Genomic DNA, 9,482 nt, shown 5'->3' with positions numbered 1-9,482 from the left:
ATAAATAAAGTTATAGATGAAAATTAAGAATTGGATAAGTGAGGTAGGTAATCTTAATAAGTCTAGAAGATTTTAAAGTATGCATTAAAGTTTGAGAAATTTAGAAAGAGACAAACTACGTTTGGAAAATGATATTGAGTTGGATATAGAAATTACAAAGGAAACTTCCTCGACCAACTTTAGCCATGAATCCTTCAATCTTTATGATAAAAATTGAGCAGCTTTGATATACTACGTTGACATAAAAAGAGATTGTTCTATACATCATGGCAGAGGAAACTCAATAATTGATTATTATCTCTTAGTTATATGATAAATATTAACCCGTCACTACAAGCATTTACTACAATTCTAAATACAAGTATTCATAAAAATATAATTTCACTCTCTCCATAATTGTAATTATAAGCCTGATTAATGATTCTCATGTAGTTTTTAATTTCTTTCGATGTATAAGGAAACTCTTCTTATGAAGAAACTGAACATAGTTTTTAAATGAACTACTATGCTTGATGGAAAGGGAGAGATTATAATTTTGAGAAGATGATGAATCCATTCAAACTAAAAAAATTCTTATTGTGATAAAAGTTAATACTATATCTTTCAAAATAGGATTTTTAAACATTTATAATATGTTTTAATGTGTTGAAAAATTTGATTATTGTACGTTAATTTTTTATTGGTGTTGCATTGATTTATTTTTTTACATCTTTATATATTCTTAATTTTTTTCATTATAACTATTTTTATCATGAGTTTGGTGTGATTTCTTATATTTTTATTTTAATTTTTTTTAATAAAATCTCTATGTTATATTAATAATGTCTAATATGAGTTTATTGGAATGATCATGGGTAATTTTGTATAAAGATATTAACTTAATCATACTCGAGTATTTATTTCCATGGAAAAAATTAGGTAACCCAACTATCTTGAGCATGATAGATCTATCATCAAGTGCATGAGAAATTACGAGGAAGCTTCATCAAACTCTTTTGATAATGAATGTTTTAATATCTGTATAAGAACTTAAGTAACTATGCATGATGTGTACTGTAAAGGTGTTTATGGTTGAGTGCATATCTATCATCTCCAATCTTTAGTTAAAATATATGTTAAAAGTGTAAGTTAGAATATTTTAATTTATTTTAAGAAATGGAATTGAGTATAATACATCCTTAAAAGTTTAGCTTGTAAAGATTTGTACATACTGTTTTTTTTTCTTTTATTTTTAATCTATGTAAGATTTTTAATAACTTATTCTTTTAATTTCTCACAAAATATATCATTTATTTTTATTTTAAAATTTTATTAAAATTGTGAAATTAAAATATTTTATTAATTCATATTTGTATTTATTTTATTTCATTTAAATTTAAAACGCCTAGGTATATACTTCTTATTTTAAAGCTCTACTCTACTAAAATTTTTTGATGTTGTCTTCTACTGAACATTAAAAATACATTGATGTTTGTATTTTATAAATTTTTTTAATATATTTTAAAATATCAAAATCAATGACTCTGTAAAAACTTCAAGTAAATAATATTAAACTAGATTTTACAACTTTATAAACTTAATTTGGTTAAAATATTTTATGTTCATCATAAACTATTTTGTCTAAATATTCTTACATAAAACATATATTCACAATAATAAAATTAAGAAAAAAAATAATAATACAACAATGAAGCTAATAGTAAAAGGAAGATATTTGTTTCTGGTGAGAAGTTCGAAATAAATAATACAAAAAATTTATAAAATTACAGTAAAATAAATTGATAATAACTATTGAGTCTTACTATAAATAATAAAATATAACAACTTGGTTTAAAAATCGTTTCATGACATTACATTGTCTTCATAATGCATGTATATATAACTACATAACCTGTGTAATAAGTTGGACTGATCTCTCTATCATTATATTATTTCTTATTTCCAAATTGAATTATCTGACATTTTCAATATAGAATATTGTATCATGCTTCCATTTGAGATCAAGCACACCATAGAGACAAATAATTCAGTCGAGAATATGATAAATAAATGGTAGTTTCGTCGTAATCTTTGTTACTCAAGTGGTAAAGATCATGTTCTTTTGCAAATTTTATGTTATGAATGGTCCAAATATCAAAGCACGTGGATGCTGACATGAGCTTTATACCAACAAAGCCTCGTATTAGTCTCCTCAAATCAACTTAAACAAACATAAGACATGCTCCAACGCCATCAACATCATAGGAAGACGATAAATGATTTTGGTTTGGCCTATTTGGAAAGAGGTGAATGGATGAGAATGCATGGAAAGAATTGATTATTCCATCTTGTAAAGTATAGGGATCTTATCCATTATGGAATAGACCTTGTGCAAAATGATAACACCACAAATTAACTTCATTAATCCGACTTCAATTTGTTTAATTTCCGAGTTAAGTCACTTTACTTTAGTTTAACCAATTTTTAAAATAATTAAATTTCTTTTAAACAAATTTGGTTCGAATTTCTGGTGAACCTTTCCTGCTAACACAACAAGTCTTAAAAAAAATAGAATTTTCACTAAATGATCTATTTAAACACACCACTAATAAAGTATCTCTATTAATTAGTGTTTTTGTATCTTTTAATCAAACAATGTCATTTATCTCATAAGAATCCTTAGTTATACATGATTTAGAAGCAATCATCACTTTATTTTTAATTTTTAAAATTTATCAATTCATTATTTTATTCATCAATTATATTTAGTTTATAAAAGTGTTTTTTTTTTCTTTTAGAAGGAGGCAAAGAAATAAAATATACAAGGAAAGTAGACTTCTATTTTCAAAATCTTCTATCTGTAATTTTAAACACATTTAAAGTTTGAAACTTACTAAACTAAGATACTGGGTGAGTTAGTCTGTAATTATTTCATGTTTCTTTTATTAAATAACAAATTTTAGCTTTCGTCGTGTGTTTGTTTTAAAAATAATTAACGCTTGGTTTATTTTAATAAGCAAGTTATATCTATGTTTGGTAATTCAGGTGCATCATCAAAATCTTCATCATGTACCATATGATGTTCCTCTTGAGCATTATTAATTAGAATTGTTACGAAAAAAATCATCTAAAGAAGTTTGTCTAAGCAATCCAAAGTTTTGAAGTTTAACAATAGTATTAGACGAAATATTATTTTGTAGGAAAAGTTGTTTGAAGCAAGTAGTGTCTAGTAAAAAAGTATCTTATAACGTCTAAAGCTAAAAGTTGAAGTAATGTTTTGTAGACCAAATTGTTTAAATAGGTTATAAAATCATAATCAACATCTAAGAACAAGTGTTTTTCATTAAAATCTCTCAATAGACTCTATAAGCATAATAAACTAGCTTCTTATAAAAATAAAAGTCTAATTCTCATATAACACTAAGGGTAAAAGATATGTTTCATTCAATATAGTGATATATCAAGCAAAACTTTCTATAGAAAATATCGTTTCATAAATGACCATCAAAACGCTTTAGCCTTAAGAAAACATCTTATGTTTATACCATCCGATGAATACATATTTGTCATACCAAATGATGCATTTATTAGTGAAATGACAAATGATAAAATGTCTTGAACATCCTACACTACTTAAGGTTTATCAATGTTTAGAACATTTAATGTGTGTACAAAAGCTTGTATACTTTGTTTCTTGATATATACACAGAAGAAAGCTTGAAGAGAAGTTGTTGTTGATGAAAAACGCAAGATCACATAAGAAGAATAGTAATGTGAAAAGAGAGAAAAGCTTAAAGTGTTCTTACATCGTTTAATGCTCAATATCTTTTGAGAGAAATCTTTGTAAAAAGAGAGAAACACTTTCAAGTGTCATAGATTATATTGTATTTGAACACATATCCTCTCGTTGAGAGTTAGTCATCTGTACCTTGTAAAAAATCCATTTGTGGATTTGCTGTAAGTTCTGGAAAGAACTCAAATACTTGGTTGTTTAGCTCAGGTTGAGTTGAAAGTCTAGATAGTTGTCTAAGGTTAGATCCTGGAGAGGCTAAACTCGGTCTTATCAGTTTGAATAGAGAACTAGAAGTGGTGCTAATACTCGTTGTAACCAAGAGTGGTGAGAATACTTAGTGAGATCCTTGAGAGGCAAGACTCGTGTAATCTTGGAAAAGATTAGTGGAACCCCTTAAGAGTTCTTAAGGGAGAACTAAACATAGCTCAGGTTAAGTGAACAAGTATAAAAATCTATTATTTAATGTTTCTCTATATATCTAGAACATTTTCCATTTACTCATATTATTAAAACCCATCATCTAATCATCTTAAAACTCTTGCACATTATATTTGCAAACTATTAGACATTGATTTGCAAAAAGATTTTCAAAACACTATTTACCCCCTTATAGTATTTTCCTTGTAATTTCAAGAACCTCTAATCTATCTCCAACTTATTAATTATCATCAAGACTATTTTGTTCATCATTTTGAGCACCAATGTCCATGTTGACCAGATTGTGAAGAAACAACCACAACTTAGATTCTTATCCTTATTTCATGAATTTTATATTGAGTTTTCTAAATTCAAATGATAAATTTTCTCTTAATCTTATGTTTCTCCTGGGGATGTGGAGTGATCTTCATCTATTACCTCTTCAAGATTTTATGTTTTCTTGTTCTTAATTTCTTTTTCTAAGTGTTCTTACATTCTTATCACATAAAATGAATTATTCAATTCTTAAATCAATGATTTCTAATCATTTTTGTCAATTAAATTTGATATTCTTAGTTTTTATTGCATAAATTTGATCAGATCTATATGTTAACAAGTTAAAACTTCTTCTAATTCATTTCTCAATTGAATTTATCAAATATAATTGGATGTTGGCGATTCATCATTAATTAAAACTCTTATGATTAAACCCAACCTTAAAAAGCACTCATAAACTTACTATGAACTTAGTTACATTTCTAGAAAAGGAATATTTGCTAGCAATTATTACATTTACTCAATAACGTATGGATTATATGAATGAATGAACGATATAAGTATGAAACATACTATTTTGTAAGAGTATACACGTTGAGAAGTTCTTATTCATGAATGTGTACAATTGTGAGTTTTCAAAGTATGCTTTTAATCATGTGAAGGTTATATTTTTATAATAGGTGATGGAATAGATAAGATGGGATAATTTGGATGTATATTATGTTGTTAAAAATATTAGGTTGTGTGTCTTATTAGTAAAATATGTAATTATGGGTTGGTATTGCTCAAGTTGGAGACCACTTCTCTAGTGGAGCCTTAACGTTGAATGTTAGTTACATACACCCTTCACTATTGTTCAAGCCCCTCTATGGACACTCAAGTTATAAGATGTATAATTCAAATGATTAATTGAAGCTTGAGTGAGAGTGAGGTCAATATAACTCTCTCTCATATATAGAATAGATGACACTCAAGTGATATTATGGTCCCTCAAGTGCTGATAACTGTGATGGTGCATGCGCTTATGGATTGTGTAAGATCATGCAATTACATGTTAATGCTTAAGTGATGGTGTGATTGCTTAAAAGTTGAGGAAGCAATGAGTTTAATGTTTCTAAAACTTGTAAAAAAAGAAGTATGTCACATTGAATACACATTTAAGTGAGGAAGAGACAAAAAAATATTCTTTCTAAAGTTATATTACTTAAGCGGTATGAGGATGCTAAACTGAGCATACTCTCCCCAGTTTCAAAAAGAAAGCTTGCTCAAGTTGTGCATATATGATGGTGATAACAATGTTTTAGAAACACATCAATTTTGTTTATGTATATAAGTGAATGTTAATATACATGCATGATAAGTTTGTGAAAAATGTAATTGCATTATACTTTGTATTGTATATATTGTTTGTATGATACATGCTCTTTGTGAGTGTGTTGTCTCTGGTGAGTGTTTGTCGTGTGAAAAGGGGAATCCACTTTTTTAGAACTTTTATAAGGGTTAAAATAATTTATTTTTGCTTTTTGGCACCATATTGTAGGGTGAATCTTGAAAGATATAAAAGGATCTCCCTCTAACTCATATATACGACTTTCATTGATTACAACTTTCCACCGAGTTTTATATGTATCTATGATATCTAGTATGGAATTCTGTTTACTCACTTGAAATTGAGTATCCGTTCCCCCTTTTCCTGCTAGGATTGGAAATCCTGTATTTTACATATCCATACGATTGAGTCCTTGGGTTTCCAAAATAGTGTAAAGTGCTTTGAATCATTATTATTTTCCTCATACCTATTCTAAAAAAGTATAGGCATTTCAAATTGTTTGTTGACACGGAAAAAGTTAAGGAAAATCTTTGAAATTTTTTCCATGTATCAATGTGTTGTGGGGATACATGGAATGGTACTATGGTCTTAAGAATCTATAGTAGTAAATATGAAACTAATTAAGGATAGAGAATATTCTACATTTGAATGATTATCTAATATGATGATCAAATCACATGGATAAGACTTTGAGTAGTGATGAACTAAAAAAAGTTCTTGTATTACCACTTTTATAGGATATGCAAGTAACCACCATGGCATAAGAAATCGAGTTTTTTTTTTCTAATAATGGGAGGAATTTCACTAAGTTGTGATTTAAGATTATTATCTTAGTTAAAAGTGATTCAATTATAATTTATTGTATTAGTCAAAAGTGATTCAATTATAACTTGTTGTATGTATGTCATGTTGATAGTGTGATGAGATATGTTCTTACTTTAGATCTTGAGCATGGACTTGTAGATAGGTTGAAAGATCTTAATGGTGGTTTTGATTGCTCTTGTCATCTAGAAAGGGCCTTCTTATTGTTGAGAGGGGGGAGACTCACTTGTAAAAGACTCTCTGAAACTCAAGTCAGTAAGAAATTAGGATCTTTATAAATATTGAGTGTATAGTTGATGAGTCAATATTTTCGTGACTTCACTTACCTTATTGTACTACATTTAATTAGGGAATTGTGCTTGAATGTCCATTATTTCCCCATTTTTGCTAATTGTGTTTGATTTGACCAAATATTCTTATTTTAATTAATTTGAATTATTTGAGGCTAATTATTTTCATTATTAATTGTAGGAAAATTTTTGGAATATTATTTTGGAACTTCAAGAGGACAAAAACATCAACAACTACTCTTCACATAGGCGTTTTAGATTTAATTAGTGTAAATTCGTTTTTTAGGACTTTTGGTCAGATTTGAAACATTGGGCCCGATTTTGGTCATTTTTGGTGAAGTCCAAGTGTAGGGGTTGATTCACTTACCTAGGTTTGAGTGCCCAAATGAGGGGGCAAACCCTATACACACATTCTCATTTTTACGTTTTGGCTTCTCAAGAGAGCTCCCATGGAGGTCCATTTTTACTTTCTCTTCTCTTTTGTTGTGCACCTTAGTTTCTTTTCCATTTTCGTTTTTTTGTTCTTTCTTGGCATTTTTGTTTGGGTTCCTATTATACTTTTGATTTCACATGATAAATTCGAATCGGTATTGCTTTTTCTTCATTGGTTTCGTTTGCTATCATAATTTGGTTTCTAAATTGCGTTTTTGGATTGTGTTTTCCAGTTTAGGGTTTCATTTTCGTTTTAGGGTTAGGGTTTTTTTGTTTATAGGTTTTTAATTCTGCAATGGTTCGTTTTGTAATGTTCTAATTTTGTTTTTAATCTATTTTAGTTGTGCTTTTATTGTTCCAGTGCAGTTTTGGGTCCTTTATTTTGCGTTTTTAATGCTTGGTTGTAGTTTCAATTTGTTCATAATGGTAGCTTAATCGGTTTGGGTCAGTCATTAGTGATTTTGCAGCTTTTTCCATGAGATTTTGTGCTATTAGGACACACTTAGTGCTCTAATTTGGGTTGTTTATCACTTAGTTAATTTGTTCAGTGCAGGGGCTGATTAAATTGGTGCAATTCATTTGCTTAATTCGTCTTAGAAAAACCCAATTGACCTTCACTTAGTTGATTGATGGGTGTTTGAATAGGGTGAGGGTATTGTTAATTGATTGTTAATCGAGGATTGGAAGTGATAAGCTAATAACCAACCTGTCTTTTCATTGTGTTGAATTTCTTGTTTTGGTTTGTCAATTCTAGTCGCAAAATTGTCCACTTAACACCCTCTACCAAGTGTTCAACCTATTGCTTGAATCACAATTTGGTCATTGAGAGACGACTTAGGGGACATTCTCCTAGTTATATTGCATTTAATTAAACATTAAATTTGATTCGGATACAACCTTGATCAAAAGTATTTATGAGAATGAGCATTTCTTGGAGAATACTAGTTGTATTTATAGGATCAACATACCTTGATAAAAAGTATTTATAAGAATGAACATTTCTTAAAAAATACTAGTTGTATTTATAGGATCAACATGGATCGTGAGACTATGTCTCTATTAGAATAATACTTACCTCATAAATATAATAACAGCGTAATAAATAATAAGGTAATAACCAATAGACCAAATCGTCGAAATTTAGTTATAATATATGAAATTTAGTTATAATATATGAATATAACCTAAATAAGTTTGAATTACTCCATCATGAATTACTGTATTTGACATGAAAATAAATAATAATATAGAGAATAAAACAAGAATTTCATAGATAAATATAAGTTATATAAATAAATATTTTATTTTCAACAAACGTAATATATATATATATATATATATATATATATATATATATATATAATATAAATTGGTAACTTGATATTCTATTTATAGTATTAAGCAATATATACTATATAGTACTATATAATAGTAAATATACCAATTTGTTTAAATAGAGTGTGGCATTCATATGTTCCGTTTTTTTTTTTTTTTTGCGTTTTGAATCTCTGGATTTTTAATTATTCATAATTTTAGTACCTGAATATCTTTATATAGAATTTCAATTCTTTATTTTGAAATATTTATTAATTATTGAATTTTCAGTTTTAAAAATATAAGACTATGAAATTGGAAAGGCAGTTTTTATAGTTTTCAATCGTGTAATGGAAAGTTATGCGTATCATGCGTTATCTTCCAATCAGAATGTGTCATAGTTAAACTCAAAATTGAATAAAGTCACGTACGGTTAAGAATTTAAAATTATGTAGAAATAATCAATTACAAAAATCGTGGATAATTAAAATTTTTAGAAGGACCAAAATTAATAATTTTTAAAATATAGAACCAAAAAATTGTAATTATGGTCTTATATATCTACCAAATTTGTGTTAATATAAGATTAATTTAATGATAAAATTGAAAAGGAGAAATAGAGAGGTATTCAATTTAACTCTCTACTCATACTTGAGAAATACAAAATTAATTTAATAAATTTAAAAAAGAAAAATGAAAAAAGAAAGTTATGAATTAATTCATTTTATTAACAATTGATTAGTTAAAAGGAAAATATTTTTTTAACAATTTTTTTGTTTCAAATATACAAATCAATAAAATAATAACATGTAATATATTAAAAAAAATT

Source organism: Vigna radiata, unplaced genomic scaffold (genome assembly GCF_000741045.1).
Source record: "Vigna radiata var. radiata cultivar VC1973A unplaced genomic scaffold, Vradiata_ver6 scaffold_7, whole genome shotgun sequence".
NCBI lineage: Eukaryota > Viridiplantae > Streptophyta > Magnoliopsida > Fabales > Fabaceae > Vigna > Vigna radiata.
This window is presented reverse-complemented; position numbering follows the sequence as displayed.